The sequence below is a fragment of the Sorex araneus genome, chromosome 1 (assembly GCF_027595985.1).
Source record: "Sorex araneus isolate mSorAra2 chromosome 1, mSorAra2.pri, whole genome shotgun sequence".
Classification (NCBI taxonomy): Eukaryota; Metazoa; Chordata; class Mammalia; order Eulipotyphla; family Soricidae; genus Sorex; species Sorex araneus.
In genome coordinates, this window is record NC_073302.1 from 10,851,179 (window position 1) to 10,878,319 (window position 27,141).

A 27,141-nucleotide genomic window follows, 5' to 3' on the forward strand; every position below is an offset into this window, starting at 1 on the left:
TCGATTTGCTCAAGGGGGTGACAATAACATCTCTATTCCATTCAGCCTTGTCGCATGTTAGTGTAGCCCATTGGTGTCTGCTCACTCCAAGAATACAAAGAGGGCCTCTTCTGCTGTTCCCCAGCCGGGAGGTCAGACCTCGATCCCTGTGCATCCCCAGGGTCTGGCCTCGTGGCAGTTGCCTGTGGCTGGGAGCTGCCCTCAGCGATGAATTTTCAAAACGCGAGGCCCAAGGACCTGATGAACATGCAGCACTGTAACCTGCTGGGTCTGCCTGAGAACTACCAGGTGAAGTACTACTTCTACACAGCCTCCCCTGGCCCCAGCTCTCCCACACCGCTGAGGATGAGAACGGCAAGATCGTGGGAAGAGGACCCGAAAGATGTGCCCTCCTCCCTAGCCGTGAAATGTTCCCACCCCTTGTCAAATGAGACAGCGTCCCTGATTCTTGATCGTCGACAGAGGTCAAAACTCCAGATTCCTTCTCTCACTTGAGTGAAATGTGATATTCCAACCATAGTTCTTTCGATTCCTCTATGGGAGACCCGAAAAACGTTATCCTGTTTCGTACGGCCCAGATCTCTGCGGCGTATGTTAGTGCAGGAAGAATGGTGGAGTTGAAAAGATGTGCCCAGATCCGGAGGTTCTTCATCCTCTTAACCACTGCTTAGACGCTCTTGAAGTCATTCCACGCTGCTCTCTTTCTCCTGCACAGTTCAGGTGCCAGGTTGTTTGTCATGTTGAGTTCTCAACCTAGATACACATAACTACTGCATTTGGAGATGTTCATTCCATTGAGGGCAAATGGAACATCAGGAACTAGTCCATTTCTCATGAACATTGTCTTTGTGAGATTCAGATACAGTCTGAACTTTCCACAATCATGGAAAAGTCAGCCTTCGTGCTGCTTGGCTAATATTTTATGTTATTAGACCGATGTTATCAGCGAAGCAGAGGTGGTGTAGTTGCCAACTGTATGTCTTCACTCTTATTCCTTCCCATTCTAGCCATTGCATGACATTCTGGAGGATGGCACTGAAAAGTTTCAGTGAAATGATATCGCCTTATCAAACGCCTCTCTTTATGTTGATGATCACTTCCTTCTATTATGGTGAGATCCTGGTGGTGAATCCATAATATGGCTCACGAAAGATCTTGATCTACTGAGTTTGAGTGCACTTTTTGACTAGGGCTTCAATGACCGCTTCAGTAAAGGCCTTCTTTTAATCAACAACATTAGACAGAGCAGTATCTTGAACTCTCGAGAAATCTCAATGAGCTTGGTCACCATGTGGATATGGTCAATCATGCCGAATCCTTTTTGAAATCCAACTTGCTCTCATGGTTGTCCTTCATCTAGTGTTCTGCCGATCCTATTCAAGATGACTGGAGTGAATAACTTGTAGATGATAGACAACTGGCAGATTGGGCAATAGTTGCTGATGTCGTGGATGTCTCCCTTCTAGTACAACAAACAGGATGGTCCTGCTGGTTTTCCACTGGGATGGAAACTTGCATTCAGACAGGTAGTGTGAAAAGAGCCAAGCCTGTGTATTGATGAGTACTGGCAGCAAATTTTTCAGTTGTTCGGCTCTGACCTTGTCCGGACTTGGTGTTATACACTTCTTTACCGACAAAAGGGCAGGTCGGATTTTGGAAGGGAGAGCACTGGGAACAATATATCCATACTGAGGAATTTGGTATGTGACTTGGTGGACGTGGCTAAGAGATCCAAGTAGAAGTCGTGGATAACCGTTTCCTTTGCCCTTCTGGAATATGTGATAGATCCATCAGGACGTCAGAGAGCAGTCATCTTGGTCTTATAGTTGGTGAAGGATAGGCAGGCCAACACTGCTGCTCTGCTCTCTTTCAAGTCTTCCTTTATCAGTTCTCTGCACAGCTTTGCGAGCTCGAATATTAGCTTGAGATTTCCTGAGGCTTACGGCAAACCACATTGGCAAATGAGCTCGAGCATTTCCGAAGACAGGCGTCTTTTTGTGGCTCTCTCTCGGCATTACTCACACAGTCCTGGAGGTGCTGAAACAGTCAATCGTATTCTTTGTCGTTGTTGTCAACCACAACATCTTCCCATATTGCTGCAATAGTGCCAAAGAACTCCCAGTTGGTGGTCGTTCTGGGCGTTCTCTTCTTAAACTTTGCAGCCCTTTCTCCTCGCTCCATGAAGTAGAATTTCGCAGGAAGGAGAAGGTGGTCTGATCCCATTTGAAATTTTCGGACAACAGCAACATCAGTCAGGCAAAACCTTAGATCATGAGGCAGGAGCGATGTATTTCATTAGTAGCTTGGTCCTGAATCATCAGTTTTTCACACACACTGATCGACACCCTCCTCTTCTTGCAAGTATCCTTCTCTGATGTGAATTTGCTAAATTGCAGGAGATTAGATATTCAGACACTTCACCCAATAAACTGGCCATATTAACAAAGGCAGCTGTGATTATTAGTCTTCCATTGATTTGTATCACAGGCTCTTATATTTGATATGAGCCACTGTCCTAAAAATTCCGTCTGCTAAGAAATTCTTCAAAGTCCTTTCTACCTGTGGTTCCCCTCAGTATAGCTTTATGCTGTGGTATCATTGCAGAAGTGTAATTGTTCTCCTTACCATCCATGTCCAGTGCTAAAGAAACAGCTGCTTCTGTGATTACATGATAGTTACCCCTTGCTGAACCCTTTCATCTGTAGCTTGAGAAATAAAGATATAAAATAAGCACTAAGCTTCTTTGCTGTTCCATTAGTCAGTGGCTCTGCCTTTTTTCCAGTACCATGCTGTTTTAATCCTTACCACTCTGTAGTAAAGGTTTAGGTTGGGGAGGGTGATGCCTCCCACCATCTTTTTCATCTCTCATCAGAGATATTGGTCTGTAGTTTTCCTAGTGCTACATGATGGGGGATTGATTGAAAAATTAAATTCACAACCTCCCCTAAAGTGCTTTATTTGAGCAGATATAGAAGAGAAGTTTCTTTTACACTGAAGAGCATATTAATGTATCATAATAAATGGGGGTTAGGTGCAACCAACAGATCAACCTGTACCTGTGAGGCGAGTGCATAAGCAATGTGTTTTGCTGATGAAGAGCACATTGTTGTTACTGGTACTATTCTTGGCTTATCAAATACTTCATGGGTAGCTTTCCAGGCTCTCAAAAAACGGATGGAGGCTTTCCATCGGTGCCGGCATGCTGCGCGAGTGGCCCCAGGACTGATCTGCAGCCAGTGTCCAGCGGAAAGGGACTCTGCCCCTCACCATAGCCCATCCTGCGTCTCCTGCTTCCTCATCCAAGTGTGCCTCTCCCTCCCTGACCTTCCTTGCAGTCCAGCAGATCTCCAGTCAGTGGCCAGTGGTCAAAAGGGGCGTGGCCTCTTTACTAGTGGGCAGGCCCCACTTCAGTGGACGTGGTCGCCAGGAGCGATGGCCACTTACATGGCCGCAGTTCTTTTCCCCTTTACTAGTATACTCGAGAGACATCACAATCCACATTAAGTTACTCTGTGGAGATCTCCCCAGTTACCTCAAGCACAAAAGAATAAATTAATCACTAGACTACTACAATTGCACCAAAATATCGAAAACTCAGGAAAAGAGAGATTATCTTTAGGGAATTGGAAGGTCCCACATCCATACAACCGTGACAGCATGAAGAAACATTGCAAATCCCCACAGCAAGGAGAGGATGAAGAAAAGAGCACAGAAACCTCTGCAGGAGTTTCCCACAAATGTGATCTCTCTGATAAAGAATTCAGAGAAGAAATTCTGAGAATGTTCTTCGAACTTAAAGAAACGGTGGAGCAGTCAGCGAAGAAATTACGGGAAGAAATGAGAGTAGAAATAGAAAAGCTACATTCAGAAATGTCACGAATAAAAGACACAGTAGACAAAATAAAAAACACAGTTGGAGCCCTCAACAATAGAGTGGCTGCAGCTGAAGAGAGAATTAGTCACCTTGAAGATGAACAACAGAAATCCCAAAGGCTACAACAAACAATTGGAAAAGATCTTAAAACAGCTGTAGGGCGAATCAGAGACCCAGTGGTTGATGCCAAGAGGAATAACATAAGAATCATTGGAGTTCCAGAGGACATGGAGGCAACCCTAATGAGAATGCCACAGTTAAAGAAATCATTGCTGGAAAGTTCCCAGAGCTGGATAAGAGAGATGTTCTTATCCTAGGAGCCAGGAGGGTGCCAGCTAGAAGGGAAGATAATAAAAAGACTCCAGGACATATAATAGTCAGAATGATAGATGCCATAAATAGGGATACAAAACTGCAAGCAGCAAGGTATAAAAAAGAAATCATATACAAAGGAGCACCCCTTAGATTCACAGCAGACTTATCAGAGGAAACACTAGAAGCCAGAAGACAATGGTGGGATATAGTGAAAAAACTCAATGAAATGAACGCTTCACCAAGAATACTTTATCCAGCTATGCTCTCACTCAAACTCGAAGGAACCATACACAATTTTATGGATAAACAACAACTAAAGAACTTCATAGACTCAAAACCAAGCTTAAAAGAAGGGCTAAAGGGGCTTTTGTAAGACAAGGAAAAACCCTACAAGAACAAGAAACCCCACAGAAAGATGACACAAAATCCCGTGACAATAATCTCTCTCAATGTCAATGGCCTAAATGCACCAATTAAAAGACGCAGAGTGGCAAAATGGATTCGGAAACAAAACCCAACATTCTGCTGCCTACAAGAAACACACCTGAACAGTCAGAGCAAACACAGACTCAAAGTGAAAGGATGGAAAACTATCCTGCAAACAAACAACTCTCAAAAAAGCTGGGGTGGCCATACTACTATCTGACAACATAGATTTCAGGTTGAAAAACATTAGAAGGGACACCGAAGGTCATTTCCTATTTATCAAGGGATATGCACAACAGGAAGAAATCACACTCTTAAACGTATACGCACCTAATGAGAGACCGGCTAAATACTTAAAACAAGTCCTAACAGACTTTAAGGAAGACATTGCTAGCAACACAATAGTAGTCGGAGACTTCAACACTGCCTTATCACCTCTGGATAGATACAAGAATAAAACTCATCAAGGAAATACTGACACTGAGGGAAAAAATAGAAAGAGAGGCCTAATAGACCTATATAGGGCTTTATACCACAAAAAGAAAGAATAAAAACATTCTTTTCCAGTGCACACGGAACATTTTCCAAAATAGACCATGTACTAGGCCACAAAACATACCTCAAGAGAATCGGAAAAATAGAAACTGTATCAACAACCTTCTCAGATCACGATGCGCTGAAGATAGAAGCTAATCACACACAGATGCAGAAAATCAAAGCAAACACCTGGAAATTAAACAGTTCAGTATTGAACAGAGAGTGGCTCAGTAAGGAAATCAAGGAAGAAATCAAGAGATACCTCTAAACAAATGAAAATGAAGACACGAGCTACCAAAATTTATGGGACGCAGCTAAAGCTGTGTTAAGAGGAAAATTTATAGCTCTGCAAGCATTTCTTAGGAAGGAAGAAAGGGCCTACACAGACAGCTTGACTTCACAGCTCAAGGCCTTAGAAAAGGACCCAATAAAAGGCACCTAAACAGACCGAAGGAAGGAAATAATAAAAATTAGAGCAGAAATTAATGACATTGAAACCCAGAAAACAATCCGAAAGGTCAATGAAACCAAGAGCTGGTTCTTTGAGAAAATAAACAAGATTGATAAACCGCAAGCAAGACCCATAAAGAAAGAGCAAGAGAGAACCCTAATAAACCAACTCAGGAATGAAAAGGGAGACATCACAACAGAAACCAATGAAATTCAAAAGATTATCAGAGACTACTTTGAAAGTCTATATGCCACAAAATAAGAGAACCTAAAAGAAATGGTTGAATTCCTTGACTCTTACGATATCCCAAGACTGAACCAAGAAGACTTGGAATTTCTGAATAGACCCATTAATATCAAGGAAATTGAAACTATAATCAAAAGTCTACCCCAAAACAAAATCCGAGGTCCAGATGGATTCACTGGCGAATTCTTCCAAAAATTTAAAGAAGACAAGCTGCCAATTCTCCTCAAACTTTTCCAGGAAATTGAAAAATCAGGAACTCTCCCAAATACTTTCTATGAAGAACATATCTCCCTAAATCAAAAGCAAAGACACCACTAAGAAAGAAAATTATAGACCAATATCCCTGATGAACACTGAAGCGAAGATCCTCAGGAAAATATTAGCAAATAGCATCCAACAACTCATCAAAAAGATCATACACCATGACCAAGTGGGATTCATCCCGGGGATACAAGGATGGTTTAACATTTGGAAATCAATCAACATAATCCATCATATCAACAAAAGTAAAGATAAAAACCATATGATTATATCTATTAATGCAGAGAAAGCATTTGACAAGATCCAATATCCGTTCATGATGAAAACCCTCACCAAATTGGGTTTTGGAGGAATTTTCCTCAAGATAGTCAAAGCCATCTACCATAAGCCTATGGCAAGCATTATCCTCAATGGGCAAAAACTAAGGGCCTTTCCTTTAAGATCAGGCACAAGACAAGGATGCCCACTCTTACCACTTATGTTCATTATAGTCCTGGAAGTCCTTATGATAGCTGTTAGACAAGAAAAATATATCAAAGGCATCCAGATAAGAAAGGAAGAAATCAAGCTCTCACTTTTTGCAGATGATATGATACTATATCTAGAAATGCCTAAATCCTCTACTAAGAAACTCTTAGAAACAATAGACTTGTACAGTAAGGTCGCAGGCTATAAAATCAATACCCAAAAATCCATGGCCTTCCTATTTGCAAACAATGAGACAGAGAAAAGGGACATGAAAAAAGCAATCCCATTCACAATTGTGCCCCAGAAAATCAAGTACATCGGAATCAGCTTAACTAAGGAAGTAAAAGACCTCTACAAAGAAAACTACAAAACGCTACTCCATGAAATAAAAGAGGACGTGAGGAAATGGAAACATATCCCCTGCTCATGGTTAGGGAGAATCAACATTGTCAAAATGGCAATTCTCCCAAAAGCATTGTACAGATTCAACGCGATCCCTATAAGTATACCCATGACATTCTTCAAAGAAATGGATCAAGAAATCCTGAAAATCATATGGAATAACAAATGCCCACGGATTGCTAAAACAATTCTTGGGAAAATAGATGATGGGAGGCATCACCCTCCCCAACCTCAAACGTTACTATAAAGTGGTAATAATCAAAACACCATGGTACTGGAACAAAGGCAGAGCCTCAGACCAATGAAACAGGGTGGAATATCCCTACACACAACCCCAAATGTATGACCATCTAATCTTTGATAAAGGAGCAAGAAATGCGAAATGGAGAAAGGAAAGCCTTTTTTTACAAATGGTGCTGGCACAACTGGACAACCACATGCAAAAGAATGGGCTTAGACCTTGACCTGACACCATGCACAAAAATCAGATCAAAGTGGATTAAAGACCTCAACATCAGACCACAATCCATAAGGTACATTGAAGACAAGCTTGGCAAATCCCTCCGCGATATTGAAGCTAACGGTTTCTTCAAAGATGACACACAACTCCCCTTTGGACCCTGCTGCGGAGCGAGCATGATGGAAGAGCCCAAGGAAGCGCTCTTGGACTCCAAACAGCCCACTGAACTAATTCCGGCATGGGACCAGAGACCCCACGGTGCGCTGAAACAGTGGGAGCCGGGCATCCCCCAATTCTTTTAACCTCTCTCTCTCTCCACACCTCCCCCCTGAGCACAGCGCAGGATCCGAGGTTTTCCTGAGCGCAAAATGGAGACGCCGAGCCTCTCTCTAGGCTTCTCCATCTTATGAGCACCATAAAAGGGTAAAAGTTTGTAGTGATATTTCTGGTTGTACTTTTCCTGGACTTTATACAGAAACCCAAAACCGCGCGGCCGCTGTCGCGGCCGCACGACCTAATGTCATCTTAGCATCAGCAATATGTAATATGTCCCTTTTTAATGGGTCGGACTTTTGTGGGAGATCCTAACAAGAATAGTAAGTCTGTTGCTGAAATATTGAAGGCAATCAAAGTGGTAGCCATCTCTCTAGACTGAACTAAGCTATATCCCCACGCCGGCTGAGAAGAAATATCCTTCTTTCTCGGGAAGAAACGCGGCGTGGTGTCAAACATAGTGTGATGTCCATTAAGCAAACAGACCTGGTGGCGTGGGAATGGGATATAAGGGGAAAAATTATGTACATGGAACAGTGGGACGCTGGTGGAATCTCGAGCCGGAGCCGATACCAGCGCAAGCCCTTCGGTTCCAGAAACTGCTTGCAGAAACTCTACTAGTCTATCAACTAAGCCAGAGCCCCACGCCTGCCGATGACGGGAAATAACCATCCTTTTCGGTTTTTTTTTCCCTTGTCAGGCAGCGTGGCGATTACCAAACAGGCGTGAACTCGGTGGCGCAGGGCAAGGGGGAAAAAGAAAAGTTATGTAACAAACAGCGGGACTTAATATCTCTATATTCTTAGCAGTGGAGAACTATCAAATGCCTCCTTGGCAATAGGACTGCTTTCCTTTTTTGGGGGAAACCCCAACAATGGTAGTGAGTTGTGTGTTGAAACATGGAATGTAATCGAGATAAGGCATAAACGAAGTGGAACTTATCATGTACAAGGGTGGGGACTGGGGAGGTGGGAGGGGGTGGCAGGTATACTGGGGGGGTTGGTGATGGGAGATGGGCACTGGTGAAGGGAAGGGTGTTTGAGAATTGTATAACCGACATAATCCTGAGAACTATGTAACCCTCCACATGGTGATTCAATAAAATTATTTAAAAAAAAAAAAAAAAAAGATGACACACAACTGACCAACCAAGAGGAAACAGAGATAAACAAATGGGACTACATTAAATTAAGAAGCTTCTGCACCGCAAAAGATACAGTGACCAGAATACAAAGACTATCCACAGAATGGGAAAGGATATTTACACAATACCCATCAAATAAGGGGTTGATATCAATGGTATATAAAGCACTGGTTGAACTCTAAAAGAAGAAAACATCCAACCCCATCAGAAAATGGGGCGAAGAAATGAACAGAAACTTTACCAAGGAAGAAATACGAATGGCCAAAAGGCACATGAAAAAGTGCTCTACATCACTAATCATCAGAGACATGCAGATCAAAACAACCATGAGATACCACCTCACACCACAGAGACTAGAACACATCCAAAAGAACAAAAGCAACCGCTGTTGGAGAGGATGTGGGGAGAAAGGGACCCTTCTACACTGCTGGTGGGAATGCCGACTGGCTCATCCCTTCTGGAAAACAATATGGACGCTTCTCAGAAAATTAGAAATTGAGCTCCTATTTGACCCACCAATACCACTACTGGGAATATACCCCAGAGAAGCAAAAAAGTATAGTTGAAATGACAACTGCACTTATATGTTCATTGCAGCACTGTTTACAATAGCCAGAATCTGGAAAAAAACCCGAGTGCCCAAGAACAGATGACTGGTTAAAGAAACCCTGGTACATCTATACAATGGAATACTATGCAGCCGTTAGAAAAATTGAAGCCATGAACTTTGCATATAAGTGGATCAACATGGAAAGTATCACTCTAAGTGAAATGAGTCAGAAAGAGAGAGACAGACATAGAAAAATTGCACTCACCTGTGGAATGTAAAATAACAGAATAGGAGACTAATATCCAAGAATAGTAGAAATAAGTACCAGTAGGTTGGCTCCATGGCTTGGAAGCTGGTCTCACATGCTGGGGGAAAAAGCAGCTCAGATAGAGAAGGGAACACCAAGTAAAATGTGGTTGGAGATCGTGCCCGGGAAGGGAGATGTGCGCTGAAAGTAGACTAGAGACTGAACACAATGGCCACTCAATTCCCTATTGCAAACCACAACACCTAATTGGAGAGAGAGAGAGAGAGATCAAAATGGAGTACCCTGCCACAGAGGCAGGGTGGGGTGGGGGGGAGATAGGATGGGGAGGGAAAGATACTGGGTTTATTGGTGATGGAGAATAAGCACTGGTGGAGGGATGATTTGTGAACATTGCATGAGGGAAAAACAAGTTCTAATATGTGTGAATCTGTATCTGTACCCTCATGATGATTCACTAATTCAAGAATAAAATAAAATAAAATGGATGGAGGTTTTTAGCTCCAGGTGATTCTGCCTGGAGGGAAGTTACTTTGCCTATTTGGGGAAAACTAGGAGTGTCTGGTATAGACCAACAACCAGCCCTGTCAGACATGTGCATTGGCTTCATCGATGTTTGGAAAATATCCCAGACATTCCTGTGTCCAGAAGGAACTTAGCATGTAGTTCCATTCCAGGGGCCCTTGATACCTGGAAAACTCTCTCAGGTGACCTGAGCAGCTCTGCTCAACCGCCTCTCCAAGGTTTAATTGGGCTGTGGCAATTACCTTCTTTTCTTTAATCAGGAGCTCAGGGACTTTGACTTAGTCCTCTATGAGGTTTATAAATTGTTTTTTTTTATTGACTTGTAGGTCAAGAACAGACACAGAATGCTCAGGAGATTATGGGCTCACCGAAGTTTCCAGACCACTGTTTTGTTCTTCCTAAGTACTGCAGAAGCTGAAGACTCGCAGACTGGATAAGAAAGCTCCTGACATACCAAGAGTGAAGATATCACAGTGAGCTTATAATAGTAGGACAGAAAGTTCTGTCTCTGTGTGCATAGAAGTATTACATGTATCCCATGTGCAAATGCTCTGTGATGAATTCTTGCTTGTGTGAAATTATAAAATGTGTGTTTCCTCAACAGGTGTTTGTATCTATGTGATATCTCTAATGATTCAGTATGAAAAACAGATATAGAGGGACTTGAAAGATAGGATAAGAGGTAAGATATATGTCTTGCAAATTCCTGGTTTGATCAGCACATTGCCAAATAATTCCCAACCAACACCAGGAGGGACTCCCAATCACAGAGCCAGTAATAAGCTCTTAGTACCATTGAGTGTAGCTCAAAAACAAAGTTTTCTTTGTTTTCATTGAACCATCATGAGATAGAGCACCGGGGTCCTTATTTTATTCTGCCACCCACACTCCCAGACTGCATCTACAGCAGACACCTTTCTTCTCTCTTTCTCTCTTTCTCTCACTGTCCTTCTTTCCGTTTAGGTATTATAGTTTAAAATACAGATACCAAATAATTTGCACGTATTTATCACTTTTCAGCAATCAGTTATTTCCACAGTGATCATTTCCAACTTTCATTGTCCTACTGATCGCATCTCTATCCTAACTGCCCTCTCCCTCCAATGTGGCAAGTGTAAAACTAGGGACCAGACTTCCTGACCCATGTTCCTACTGGTAAATGAGTCCAAATGCAGGTAAGACACAAAATGATTGCAATCATTTCGGTATATAAAAAACATAGTATATTGGGCAGGAGCGATAGCACAGTGAGTAGGGTATGTTTTTTTGCACGGTGCCGACCAGGGTTCGATTCCCAAAATCCCATATGGTCCCCGAGCACCGCCAGGAGTTAATTCCTGAGTACAGAGCCAGGAGTAACCCCCATGCATCGCCAGGTGTGACCCAAAAGGCAAAAAAAAAACATAGTATGAGATTAATACTCAATAACAAGTTAAAAAAAACAGAGAGAGACTGGAAGAAATGGCAAGATCTGAAAAGTTATAACTAAAACTACACATGACTTAAAGATTCTTTACTCTACGACAAGTGAAAACAGCATCAGGGAAGTCCCAGGAAGCAATGTAGAGCCCTCTAAGTGTGACTGGGACCTCATACCAAATATCTAACCTGTCCTTGTTTGATCTCTTCCGTATTCTCAACTTGTAAACGGGTTTCAAACTAAGTCATGAGACTGTTGAATCTGAAGAGACATAGATATGGTCACTAGCAAGAAGGAGAAATTTCCTGAGTCTCCCCAGGGTCAGCATGGGGGAGTTTTGAAATCCTAACTCAGTGATGTGGTGATGTGTAATCTTTGCTTTTTTTAATGTCTCTAATGTTATCTCTACATGTCATCCAAGCTTTCTGCCTTTAATAGTTATTAATGATTTTGATAAATACAGTATTTTTCTGATGGTATCTGTGAGTAAATGGGACCCATCCTTATGCCAACAGACACTCAGGAGTCTGTCAGTGATGGCCACATTACTGCATTGAACAGGCAGGATCAGGTGCCTTTCTTCCTCTAGGTAAGAATACAATCTTGTTTCTTTGATTCCAGTCTCTCAGTGGGTCAGAAATGGTCTAATCCACATTCTGGACATGCTATGTTTATCTCTTATGTTCAGTTTCCACTGTTAGAGAAAGGGTGACTTAGTCTCGATCACAAGGATATATTGAGATGCTAAATTCAAAAGTATTCACTAATCATTCATCCCTGTGCTTGGCAAATAATAACTGTTCAGTCTAGAAGAGGGATTGTGATAATCTTTCCTCAAACTAAATGTTTTTGTCATAAACCTTCAAGGTTCATAAATTTCCAAATTCTAGAACAATACTTATAGAAGGTTTATGAAATAAGCCTGTGTAAACAGGTATCTCACAGTCTTTGTGAACATGGTCTATTCCTCTTTTCCTGGGTGAAAGGCCACAATAATCAAAACTTAAATCCTGACCCCTCAATACCACTTCTGGTAATATATCACGAGGCTTAAAAAAAGCACCGTAGAAATGAAATTTATACCTATATGTTCATTGAAGCACTATTCACAATAGCCAAAATCTGGAAACAACTCAAGTGCCTGAGAATAGAATACTGGTTAAAGAAACTTTGGTACATTTACACAATGGAATACTATGCAGCTATTAGGACAGATGAAGTCATGAAATTTGCTTATAAGTGGATAGAAATGAAGAGTATCATTCTATGTGAAAAACGTCAGAAAGAAAGGGACAGATACAGAATGATTGCACTCATTTGTGGAGTATAAAATAACATAACAAGACACAAACAACCAAGAACAGTAGGGTAGGAAGATTGCTCCATAGTTGGAAGCCTGCCTCCTGAGTGGGTGAGGAGAGAACAGCTGGAATGGAGAAGAGATCACTAAGAAAATGAAGGTTGGAGGATTGAGTGGAATGGGAGATATGTGCCGGAAGTAGATAAAGGACCAAACATGATACCTCTCAGTATCTGCATTGCAAAACATAATGCCCAAAAGTAGAGAAAGTATGGGGAATATTGTCTGCTACGGAAGCAGTGGGAGGGTGGGAAAAGTGGGGGTATACTGGGGATATTTGTGATGGGGAACGTGCACTGGTGGAGGGATGGATGTTTGATCATTGTGTGATTGTAACTCAGACATGAATGCTTGTAACTATACCTCACGGTGAATCAATAAATTTTTTAGAAAAATTAAATCCTATGAAAATCAAGGTTCACTGTTGAAAATCAAGGTTCTCTGTTTTTTATAGTTAGTTTATTGTGGTGTCTCCTCACATGATCAGTCACAATGCACCTTAGAAAACACGGAGAGATAGAACCAGTGTCCCTGAGCAGTTCAGTCTCTAAGAAATGCTTGCCATCTTGCTCTTTACCTTGAATACAAAGGAAAGCAAAGATTTCCTCCTTCAACTATGGTGGAGTGATGTCACTTAGCATGTCAGGACATGCTAAAAATGAGGAATAGGAGAGCCAGTGTGTTGTAATTAAGAGACAGATTCTGATTAGATACATGTTGTCATTCCTTTCACTGCTATCTGTAGCAGCAATGCGACTTTGCACACTTAGATATCATGATTTTGTACACTCCTTAAAAACTGAGACTTTGCATTGTTTTCTTACTCTTGTGTATAACACTTTGTGTAGGGCTTAGTACAGAGCATGAAGTAAGCTGTTGTTCAAAGTATTTTTCCTGATTAAAAAAAAATCTTAATATTTAAGATATTAACTGCCTCAGCAGCTGAAGATCTCTGGAACCCAGCCACAACCATACTCAAGTCATTCTCCCCACGTTCAGACGAGCCTCACAGGTGAATGAACAAGAAGAGGAACCCAGGTGTGTGGACCCGGAGCCGAGATCTCCAAGGCTGCTCGGATCAGGACTGGACTTCTTCTACCCAGATTCCCCATTTTCCAGTAGCTAGGCAATCACACCCAGAAACTGCACCCAGTGCCATGTAATTCCATCATGGCCAATTCCTATAGCTATAAAAACAAGCCTGAGGAACCATATTCATATTCATATTCATATTATGGTGTATTCATATCCTAAATACAGTAACAGATATATATATATATATGCCTCTCAGAGAACCCGCAAGCTACTGAGAGAATCCTGCCCGCATGGACAGAGATGAGCAAGCTACCAGTGGCGTTTTCAATATGCCAAAAACAGTAACGATAGGTCTCATTCCCCTGACCCTGAGAGAGCCTCCAATCGATGGGAAAGACGAGTAAGGAGAGGCTGCTAAAAACTGAGGGCTGAGAGGAATAGAGACATTACTGATGCCCGCTCAAGTAAATCGACGAACAACGGGATGACAGTGATACAGTGGTACAGTGAAGAAAAGTACATTATAAATTGCGAAAATGTTATGTATTTTTAGAACCCGAATGGTGCGTGGTGGTTCATGAATACATACATGTAACTTGTGAACAAAGACTAGTTAAAAAATAACAACTCTTTCATATAAAAATTATGTTGCTATAATATGGCTATTCAGGTTCTAAACATTTCCTTCTCTTTGACTCCCAGAAAAAAGAAGAGCATAATGAAGAAACAGAATGAGACAAGAGTTTCTGAATTCCTCCTCCAGGGTCTTCCTATATCACCAGATCAACAGGGCTGGTTCTTGATGCTCTTCCTTGTCATATACCTGACCACCGTACTGGGGAACCTGCTCATCGTCCTGCTCATCAGGATAGACTCTCGCCTCCACACCCCCATGTACTTCTTCCTCAGTGTCTTGGCGTTCAACGATGTGTTTTTATCATCTGTCACGGTTCCCAAGATGTTGGTGGACATGCAGAGTAATCACAAGTCCATCCCTTATTCAGGGTGCATTTCTCAGGTATACTTTTTAATATTTTTTGCTTGTACTGATAATTTCCTTCTGGCAGCAATGGCCTATGACAGGTATGTAGCCATCTGTCAGCCACTCCACTACACCATGATCATGAGACAAGAACGGTGTTTCTTGTTAGTTGCTTGGTCCTGGATATTCAGTTTCTCACACGCACTGATGCATACCCTGCTCTCGACCCAAGTGTCCTTCTGTGGTGATATTACCATCCGCCATTTCTTCTGTGAACAAACTGCGTTGCTGGAGCTAAGCTGCTCAGACACTTCACTCAATAACCTGGTCTTACTCATTGAGGGAGGAATGATTGTAGGTGTTCCATTCACTTTGATCATGGTATCATATATCTGCATATGGGCCACTGTCCTAAAAAATCCTTCTGCTAAGAAATTCTTCAAAGTCCTTTCTACCTGTGGTTCCCATCTCCTCGTTGTAGCTTTATTCTATGGAACCATTGCAGAAGTGTACTTATTCTCCTCACCAGCCATGTCCAGTGCTAAAGAAATAGCTGCTTCTGTGATGTATATGATAATCACTCCCATGCTGAACCCTTTTATCTACAGCCTGAGAAACAGAGATATTAAACAAGCACTAAAGTTGTTTGCTAATAAGGTGATGTTCTGCAAGTCAAACAACTTAGTCTGAATGAGATAACAAATATACCTATTTACACACACACATCTCAGAGAGGTTGGTATTCTCACGTCTCACTCTGCTGACATAAAACAGGTTTTATTAACCAGACCTACCAGTAAAAAGAATGTTAAAGGGAAAAATATCACAAAAATCATGTTTTCAATTTTTTTTGACATTCCCATTATAAATTTTTAATGTTTACTTTTCATTTCCTCTTAAGTATGGATTCATACCCTTCCTCAGAATCTCTAAATAGCTGTACATGACTTTTGTGTCAGTTCATCTCCACCCAAGAATAACAGGGACTTCCCAGCTCCCCAGAACTGGAAATGGCCCCTACAATGATAATAAATTTCTTAATGAATTTATTTTTTATTAAATAAGTTTTAGGATGGGTTTTTCAAAATCTTTGTTCTTATAGTATTTCAGGTACTGATGGGGGTGTCATAAATGTTTTCTGTCTAGATCCGGGTGGCTAATGTATGCATTACTTGTCTATATATTGAACATGATATGCCTTTACGTTTATGCACTTTCTTTACGCTCTGATACAACAGTATAAAGATGAATTAGAAAGGAATTAAAACAACCCCTAACTTTCTGATTGAAAGGTATTTATGAAATATCTACATATATATGTAAATCACATAGATACTGGAAGTTTTTTATTTTACAATAGACATTGTAATTTTGTATGTAAGATATAAAAATAATGTACACAAAATTTATGAGTACATATATAAGTATATTCATGCATAAACATGTAAAGATATATATTACGGTCTTTATATCATTTATACATAGATTAAAAAATGAGTCCCATTGTCGTGGTGACCAAATGTTTCCATTTATCCACTTGATTGTTTTTCTCTCCTTTCTAATAATTTCCAGTTTCGCTTTCATTCCAAGTCATTTAAACAAAAGTTCTGTCTCTTCTTGCATCACTATCAAATATTAACAGGGATACCTGTAAAAAACTAAAGAACGCCGAGGGGGGGCGTGCACTCGCGGGCTCTCCGGGCGGCTCTGTCTCACCGCCCGCGTCCGGTGCCCCAGAACCTCTGTGTGTGCTGTCAGTCGAGGGCAGGCGACGGAAGGAAGAAGGAAGAAGGCCAAACTGGTTGCTCGATCCATTTATTTCATTCTCTCCCTCCGCTTCTCTCCCGCTCTCCTGGATCTCTCCCCATGGATCTGCCCCGTGGATCTGGCTCGTGGATCTGGCTCCTGGATCTGGCTCGTGGATCTGGCCCCCAACCCACTCTCACAGCCTAGTTAAATCTCCACAGCATCAGGGGGTTGGGGCCTACACGTAGGTGTGGTCACCATCAATAGGGTAAGGTCCTTTCCCTTAGGGGATGCTTCTCCTAGGACTTAATTCTCTTTCAGCAGGAGGATCCACCCAAGGGTGGAGTCCCATGAACGTGTTTCTCTTCTCCTCAGCCAGCAAACATATAAGAATTCATAATATTAATTATTTTGTATGGACACAATAAGAGATGCATTAAAGCTTATAGAATTGCTCTCCTGGGGCCATCTCAATCTCAGACTACAGTGCTCAGGCCAGATCAGTCTTTCCTATCCCTGCAGGGTCCCAGTCTCATAATTACTATTGGATCATGACAGCATTTGTCTATGATCAAGCTCTTAACTTATAGTTAAGAATTAGGCACTTTGGCCAGACCCATCTCGATGCCAGGGTAGCACATAACTCACCGCTTGCCCTGGATCCTTCCTGTCCCACGTCGGGGACCCTACTTTGGGGTGCTAGGAGCTGAGGGCAACTGAGGCTTAAGTGGAGAAAGCAGAGGCCCGGGAGGGAATAATATTTGAGGCCAATTAATTCCCAAGTTATAAAAACATAATATTGTCTTCTTGTGTCTATACAAAACAGTCATAGCTTTAAAGTAAATTATTCAAAAGGCACAAGAAGAAGAGAAAGGCAATATTAACTTATATAATATAAATTCAGTATCCTAGGAAGGTCTGACCTTGCAAATTAGCAGAGTCGGATTAAGGGAAAGCCAGAGGATTAACTCTTTTGGGGAAGAGAGCATGGAGAAGTGATTATAGCTAAACAAAGGGATGGGAGAGATTCGGGAACACCTTGATGGGTGTGACTGGGGTAAGCCTAAACTCTGGGTAAAACCGGGACAAGCTACTTGTGGCAAGGAGGGAAAGGACAAAGTAATGTCATCCTACAGATACCCTCTCCAAATCCATCTAAGGGAGAAAACTGTGTAATGACACAATATGCACTAGTAACTAATATAAAGATACAATATAGCCTAGAGTGAAAACAGATCATTGAAAAATTACATATGTATGACACTTTAACAACACCTATATAGCTAAAGGAGCTCCTAAGATCACAACAATCGCCAAACACTGCAATTTTAAAACTGTTTCTGTCCAGAGCAATGTTATAGCGAGTGGGGAGCTTGCTTTGCATGCATTCCACCTGGGTTTGATTCCCAGCCAGACTACAATATCCCAAGCACTACCTGGAATTACCCAAAGCACAGAGCCAGGAGTAAGTCTTTACCGTAGTTGGGTGTGCCAAAAACAAAGAGAGCGAAGGAGAGAGTGAGAAAGAAAGAGAGAGAAAGAAAAGCAAGATATAGGCTCTTTACAATAAACAAAAAAAAAATTCTATAAACAATTGTAGACTCAGTGAAAGGTGAAAGGTAAAAAGTGAAAGATCGACCCCTCCCACCGCTGCCGAGATCTGACCCCGGGGCCGCACGCGTGTGCGGCTCCTCCGCAGCTCCACGAGCGTGAATCCAGACCCAGCTGAACCAACTTCAACATGGGCAGATCCTTGCAGATTGTCTCCAGCCAGAGAACTAAGCCGCAACCCCATGCCCGCCCAGAGGGGAAAGGTATTTCTCTCTCTCGCCTGTCCCTTCCCGGGGATTAAGGGCGTGGGGACGCCATATTATGAAGACCACAGATGGGATTTTATGACAAAAACTGCAGCAAAAGGACGCGAGGGTGCTCTTGGGAAGGTGGGAGGCACCGGCCCCTCCCACCGCTGCCAAGATCTGACCCCAGGGCCACACGCACGTGCGGCTCTTCTGCAGCTGCATGAGCGTGAATCCAGACCCAGCTGAACCAACTTCAACATGGGCAGCTCTTTGCAGATTGTCTCCAGCCAGAGAACTAAGCCGCAACCCCATGCCCGCCCAGAGGGGAAAGGTATTTCTCTCTCTCGCCTGTCCCTTCCCGGGGATGAAGGGCGTGGGGGCCGCCATATTATGACGACCACAGATGGGGTTTACAAGCTTGCAACGATCGAATATCTGGAAGAAATCTCCCTGGACTTAGTTGTTAAAGTATAGAAATACAAAACCGCGCGGCCACTACTGCGGCCGCGCGACCTCATTTCTCTTCACAACAGGTCTGACTCTAGTGGGGTGCTCCTAATAATAATGGTGAGGTTTGTGTTGAAATATTGAATGTAACCAAAGTAAATAGAAAGTAAATTGAATTTTATCAGATACGAGGTGGGGGGGTGCGGGGGTGGGCGGGATGGGAGGTGTACTGTGTTTTTTTTTTTTTTTGTCTTCGGTGGTGGGATATGGGCACTGGTGAAGGGATGGTTGTTTCAGCATTGTATGCTAAGACTTAAGCCTGAAAGCATTGTAATTTTCCACATGGTGATTCAATAAAATAAAATTAAAAAAGGAAAAAAGAAAAGTGAAAGATCTACAAAGTGAATGAGAATGAAAGAAAAGCCAAAGAAGCTATCACTTGTATCAATTGTCATCCCATTATGCATCGATTTGCTCAAGCGGGTGCCAATAACATCTCTATTCCATTCAGCCTTGTCGCATGTTAGTGTAGCCCATTGGTGTCTGCTCACTCCAAGAATACAAAGAGGGCCTCTTCTGCTGTTCCCCCGCTGGGAGGTCAGACCTCGATCCCTGTGCAGCCCAAGGGCCTGGCCTCGCGGCAATCACCAGTGGCTGGGTGCTGCCATCAGCAATGAATTTTCAAAACGCGAGGCCCAAGGACCTGATGAACATGCAGCACTATAAAATGCTGGGTCTGCCTGAGAACTACCAGGTGAAGTACTACTTCTACACAGCCTCCCCTGGCCCCAGTTCTCCACACCACTGAGGATGAGAACGGCAAGATCATGGGAAGAGGACCCGGAAGATGTGCCCTCCTCCCTGGCCGTGGAACGTTCGCACCAGCGCCTTGGCCTGTCCCAGAAGCTGATGGACCAGGCCTCGTGAGCCATGAGAGAGACCTCCAACACCAAACACGTGTCTCTGCATGTCAGGAAGAGCAACCGGGCCGCCCTGCACCTCTATTCCAACACCCTCAACTTTCAGATAAGCGGGGTGGAGCCTAAGTACCACGCTGATGGGAAGATGCATGCACCATGAAGCAGGACCTCACTCAGATGGCCGACGAGCTCAGATGGCACGTGGAGCTGAAGGAAAAGTGCATGTGATGCTGGGCTCCATTGAAAACAAGGTGCAAGGCAAGACCATCTTGCTGCCGGGCGATGGAAAGGCGTCTTGTGAGGAAAAGGGCCTGACTGCAGAGGAGACCGATGGTGATATAGCAAAGACCTCAGCAAGGTCAGCGAGACCACAGAGAGCATGGATGTCAAGGATAGCTCAGAGACTTCCTACTTGGCCTCCCTCCCAGAGCTGCCTTAACCCACCTGGCACCAACTTCAACACTTTCTGTCCTCGCCCCTCATCCTGGTCCCCGCCTTTGTCGCCCCTTTCAGAGCTTTCACAATAAACGCCATTCAGTGGTAGGAATTTGTGGATACTGAACACTTGGGGTCCTCCCAGCACTAGAGGAAGGGAAACCAGGTCAGCTGTGGACGTGGTTGTCATGCACTGGGCTTTGTGCTAACAGACACCCTCTCTGGGTAAAGGTCCTAGCCAGCAGGCTCGCCCAATTCTCACCCACCACAGTGTTTGCAAAAGGACCTCTTTTTTTCTTTTTGGGCCATCTGCGGCAGTGCACAGAACTTACCTGTGGTAGGGCTCAGGGGTCATATGGGGTATCAGGATTGAATCTCTGCCTGCTCTGCTGTGTCACCCGTGAACAGGTAGGTGCTTCTTAAGATAAGCGTCCATTTGAAAATAACAAACAGGCTGTACTTGTTGCACAGGTTTGGCTTTACAGATATCAGAGCCCAGGGAGTCCCACAGTTCCCCTATTAGTAAATAAAACAGTCCTTTAAAAAAATTTTAAAAGAACACAAAGAGCCTCAAACCATTCATTCAGGGTTTTTATGAAGAGTCTGACCATCTCTAGGTGGGCAGCCATGCATTCTTTTGATGTCTCATGGAATCCAGTCGGTAACAGCTCTAGTCCAGCAGTCATCTCTGAATCGCATTATGTGTCCAGCCATCTGATATTTGACCCCTTGATAAACAAGACAGCGTACCTGATTCTCGATCGTCAACAGAGGTCGAAACTCCAGATTCCTTCTCTCACTTGAGTGAAATGTGATATTCCAACCATAGGTCTTTCGATTCCTCTATGGGAGACCCGAATAATGTTATTCTGTTTTCGTACAGCCAAGATCTCTGCGGCGTATGTTAGTGCAGGAAGAATGGTGGAGTTGAAAAGATGTGCCCAGATCCGGAGGTTCTTCATCCTCTTAACCACTGCTTAGACGCTCTTGAAGTCATTCCACGCTGCTCTCTTTCTCCTGCACAGTTCAGGAGCCAGGTTTTTTTTTATCATGTTGAGTTCTCAACCTAGATACACATAACTACTGCATTTGGAGATGTTCATTCCATTGAGGGCAAATGGAACATCAGGAACTAGTTCATTTCTCATGAACATTGTCTTTGTGAGATTCAGATGCAGTCTGACCTTTCCACAATCATGGAAAGGTCAGCCTTCGTGCCACTTAGCTAATATTTTATGTTATTAGACCAATGTTATCAGCGAAGCAGAGGTGGTGTAGGTGCCAACTGTATGTCTTCACTCTCATTCCTTCCCATTCTAGCCATTGCATGACATTCTCGAGGATGGCACTGAAAAGTTTCAGTGAAATGATATCGCCTTATCAAACCACTCTCTTTATGTTGATGATCACTTCCTTCTATAATGGTGAGATCCTGGTGATGAATCCATAATATGGCTCACGAAAGATCTTGATGTACTGAGTTTGAGTGCACTTTTTGACTAGGGCTTCAGTGACCGCTTCAGTAAAGGCCTTCTTTTAATCAAGAACATTAGACAGAGCAGTATCTTGAACTCTCGAGAAATCTCAATGAGCTTGGTCACCATGTGGATATGGTCAATCATGCCGATTCCTTTTTGAAATCCAACTTGCTCTCATGGTTTTCCTTCATCTAGTGTTCTGCCGATCCTATTCAAGATGACTCGAGTGAATAACTTGTAGATGATGGACAACTGGCAGATTGGGCAATACTTGCTGATGTCGTGGATGTCTCCCTTCTAGTACAACAAACAGGATGGTCCTGCTGGTTTTCCACTGGGATGGAAACATGCATTCAGACAGGTAGTGTGAAAAGAGTCAAGCCTGTGTATTGATGAGTACTGGCAGCAAATTTTTCAGTTGTTCTGGTCTGACCTTGTCCGGACTTGGTGTTATACACTTCTTTACCGACAAAAGGGCATGTGGGATTTTGGAAGGGAGAGCACTGGGAACAATATATCCATCCTGAGGAATTTGGTATGTGACTTGGTGGACGTGGCTAAGAGATCCAAGTAGAAGTCATGGATAACCTTTTCCATTGCCCTTCTGGAAGATGTGATAGATCCATCAGGACGTCAGAGAGCAGTCATCTTGGTCTTATAGTTGGTGAAGGATAGGCAGGCCAACACTGCTACTCTTCTCTCTTTCAAGTCTTCCTTTATCAGTTCTCTGCACAGCTTTGCGAGCTCGAATATTAGCTTGAGATTTCCTGAGGCTCACGCCAAACCACATTGGCAAATGAGCTCGAGCATTTCCGAAGACAGGCGTCTTTTTGTGGCTCTCTCTCGGCATTACTCACACAGTCCTGGAGGTGCTGAAACAGTCAATCGTATTCTTTGTCGTTGTTGTCAACCACAACATCTTCCCATATTGCTGCAATAGTGCCAAAGAACTCCCAGTTGGTGGTCGTTCTGGGGGTTCTCTTCTTAAACTTTGCAGCCCTTTCTCCTCGCTCCATGAAGTAGAATTTCGCAGGAAGGAGAAGGTGGTCTGATCCCATTTGAAATTTTGGGACAACAGCAACATCAGTCAGGCAAAACCTTCAATCATGAGGCAAGAGCGATGTATTCCATTAGTAGCTTGGTCCTGAATCATCAGTTTTTCACACACACTGATCCACACCCTCCTCTTCTTGCAAGTATCCTTCTCTGATGTGAATTTGCTAAATTGCAGGAGATTAGATATTCAGACACTTCACTCAATAAACTGGCCATATTAACAAAGGCAGCTGTGATTATAAGTCTTCCATTCATTTGATTCATAGGCTCTTATATCCGATATGAGCCACTGTCCTAAAAATTCCGTCTGCTAAGAAATTCTTCAAAGTCCTTTCTACCTGTGGTTCCCCTCAGTATAGCTTTATGCTGTGGTATCATTGCAGAAGTGTAATTATTCTCCTTACCAGCCATGTCCAGTGCTAAAGAAACAGCTGCTTCTGTGATTATATGATAGTTACCCCTTGCTGAACCCTTTCATCTATAGCTTGAGAAATAAAGATATAAAACAAGCACTAAACTTCTTTGCTGTTCCATTAGTCTGTGGCTCTGCCTTTTTTCCAGTACCATGCTGTTTTAATCCTTACCACTCTGTAGTAAAGGTTTAGGTTGTGGAGGGTGATGACTCCCACCATCTTTTTCATCTCTCATCAGAGATATTGGTCTGTAGTTATCCTAGTGCTACATGATGGGGGATTGATTGAAAAATTAATTTCACAACCTCCCCTAAAGTGCTTTATTTGAGCAGATATAGAAGAGAAGTTTCTTTTACACTGAAGAGCATATTAATGTATCATAATAAATGGGGGTTAGGTGCAACCAACAGATCAACCTGTACCTGTGAGGCGAGTGCATCAGCAATGTGTTTTGCTGATGAAGAGCACATTGTTATTACTGGTACTGTTTTTGGCTTATCAAATACTTCATGGGTAGCTTTCCAGGCTCTCAAAAAAGGGATGGAGGCTTGCCATCAGTGCCGGCGTGCTTCTCGAGCGGCCCCAAGACTGATCTGCAGCCAGTGTCCAGCGGAAAGGGACTCTGCCCCTCGCCATAGCCCATCCTGCGTCTCCTGCTTCCTCATCCAAGTGTGCCTCTCCCTCCCTGATCTTCCTTGCAGTCCAGCAGATGTCCAGCCAGTGGCCAGTGGTCAAAAGGGGCGTGGCCTCTTTACTAGTGGGCAGGCCCCACTTCAGTGGACGTGGTCGCCAGGAGCAATGGACACTTACATGGCTGCAGTTCTTTTCTCCTTTACTAGTATACTCGAGAGACATCACAATCCACATAAAGTTACTCTGTGAGATCTCCCCAGTTACCTCAAACACAAAAGACTAAATTAACCACTAGACTACTACAATTGCACCAAAATATCGAAAACTCAGGAAAAGAGAGATTATCTTTAGTGAATTGGAAGGTCCCACCTCCATACAACCGTGACAGCATGAAGAAACATTGCAAATCCCCACAGCAAGGAGAGGATGAAGAAAAGAGCACAGAAACCTCTGCAGGAGTTTCCCACAAATGTGATCTCTCTGATAAAGAATTCAGAGAAGAAATTCTGAGAATGTTCTTCGAACTTAAAGAAACGGTGGAGCAGTCAGCGAAGAAATTACGGGAAGAAATGAGAGTAGAAATAGAAAAGCTACATTCAGAAATGTCACGAATAAAAGACACAGTAGACAAAATAAAAAACAGAGTTGGAGCCCACAACAGTAGAGTGGCTGCAGCTGAAGAGAGAATTAGTCACCTTGAAGATGAACAACAGAAATCCCAAAGGCTACAACAAACAATTGGAAAAGATCTTAAAACAGCTGTAGGGCGAATCAGAGACCCAGTGGTTGATGCCAAGAGGAATAACATAAGAATCATTGGAGTTCCAGAGGACAGAGAGGCAACCCTAATGAGAATGCCACAGTTAAAGAAATCATTGCTGAAAAGTTCCCAGAGCTGGATAAGGGAGATGTTCTTATCCTAGGAGCCAGAAGGGTGCCAGCTAGAAGGGACCCTAATAAAAAGACTCCAGGACATATCATAGTCAGAATGATGGATACCATAAATAGGGATGCAATACTGCAAGCAGCAAGGTATAAAAAAGAAATCATATACAAAGGAGCGTCCCTTAGATTCACAGCAGACTTATCAGAGGAAACCCTTCAAGCCAGAAGACAATGGTGGGATATAGTGAAAAAACTCAATGAAATGAACGCCTCACCAAGAATACTTTATCCAGCTATGCTCTCACTCAAACTCGAAGGAACCATACACAATTTTATGGATAAACAACAACTAAAGAACTTCATAGACTCAAAACCAAGCTTAAAAGAAGGGCTAAAGGGTGGGGGGGGGCGATGGGATTGGGGAGGGTGGGAGGGACGCTGGGTTTACGGGTGGTGGAGAATGGGCACTGGTGAAGGGATGGGTTCCCGAACTTTGTATGAGGGAAGTATAAGCACAAAAGTGTATAAATCTGTAACTGTACCCTCACGGTGATTCTCTAATTAAAAATAAATAAATTTAAAAAAAGAAGGGCTAAAGGGGCTTTTGTAAGAAAAGGAAAAACCCTACAAGAACAAGAAACCCCACAGAAAGATGACACAAAATCCCATGACAATAATCTCTCTCAATGTCAATGGCCTAAATACACCAATTAAAAGACGCAGAGTGGCAAAATGGATTCGGAAACAAAACCCAACATTCTCCTGCCTACAAGAAACACACCTGAACAGTCAGAGCAAACACAGACTCAAAGTGAAAGGATGGAAAACTATCCTGCAAGCAAACAACTCTCAAAAAAGCTGGGGTGGCCATACTACTATCTGACAACATAGATTTCAGGTTGAAAAAGATTAGAAGGGACAGCGAAGGTCACTTCCTATTTATCAAGGGATATGCACAACAGGAAAAATCACACTCTTAAACGTATACGCACCTAATGAGAGACTGGCTAAATACTTAAAACAAGTCCTAACAGACTTTAAGGAAGACATTGCTAGCAACACAATAGTAGTCGGAGACTTCAACACTGCCTTATCACCTCTGGATAGATACAAGAATAAAACTCATCAAGGAAATACTGACACTGAAAGAAAAAATAGAAGAGAGAGGCCTAATAGACCTATACAGGGCTTTACACCCCAAAAAGAAAGAATAAAAACATTCTTTTCCAGTGCACACGGAACATTCTCCAAAATAGACCATATACTAGGCCACAAAACATACCTCAAGAGAATCGGAAAAATAGAAATTGTATCAACAACCTTCTCAGACCACGATACGCTGAAGATAGAAGCTAATCACACACAAATGCAGAGAATGAAAGCAAACACCTGGAAATTAAACAGTTCAGTGTTGAACAGAGAGTGGCTCAGGAAGGAAATCAAGGAAGAAATCAAGAGATACCTCAAAACAAATGAAAATGAAGACACGAGCTACCAAAATTTATGGGACGCAGCTAAAGCTGTGTTAAGAGGAAAATTTATAGCTCTGCAAGCATTTCTTAGGAAGGAAGAAAGGGCCTACACAGACAGCTTGACTTCACAGCTCAAGGCCTTAGAAAAGGACGCAAAAAAGGAACCCAAACCAGACCGAAGGAAGGAAATAATAAAACTTAGAGCAGAAATTAATGACATTGAAACCCAGAAAACAATCCGAAAGGCCAATGAAACCAAGAGCTGGTTCTTGGAGAAAATAAACAAGATTGATAAACCGCAAGCAAGACCCACAAAGAAAGAGCGAGAGAGAACCCTAATAAACCAACTCAGGAATGAAAAGGGAGACATCACAACAGAAACCAATGAAATTCAAAAGATTATCAGAGACTACTTTGAAAGTCTATATGCCACAAAATAAGAGAACCTAAAAGAAATGGATGAATTCCTTGACTCTTAGAATATCCCAAGATTGAACCAAGAAGACTTGGAATTTCTGAATAGTCCCATTAATATCAAGGAAATTGAAACTATAATCAATAGTCTCCCCCAAAACAAAATCCCAGGTCCAGATGGATTCACTGGCAAATTCTTCCAAAAATTTAAAGAAGACATGCTGCCAATTCTCCTCAAACTTTTCCAGGAAATTGAAAAATCAGGAACTCTCCCAAATACTTTCTATGAAGAACATATATCCCTAAATCAAAAGCAAACAAAGACACCACTAAGAAAGAAAATTATAGACCAATATCCCTGATGAACACTGAAGCGAAGATCCTCAGGAAAATATTAGCAAATAGCATCCAACAACTCATCAAAAAGATCATACACCATGACCAAGTGG

At 42.6% G+C, this 27,141-nt stretch overlaps 1 pseudogene; it reads left to right on the top strand.

Moving 5' to 3' along the window:
• The first annotated feature begins 207 nt into the window (after positions 1-207).
• On the top strand, positions 208-20,345 carry LOC101549030 (N-alpha-acetyltransferase 10-like; annotated as a pseudogene).
• The last annotated feature ends 6,796 nt before the right edge of the window (positions 20,346-27,141 follow it).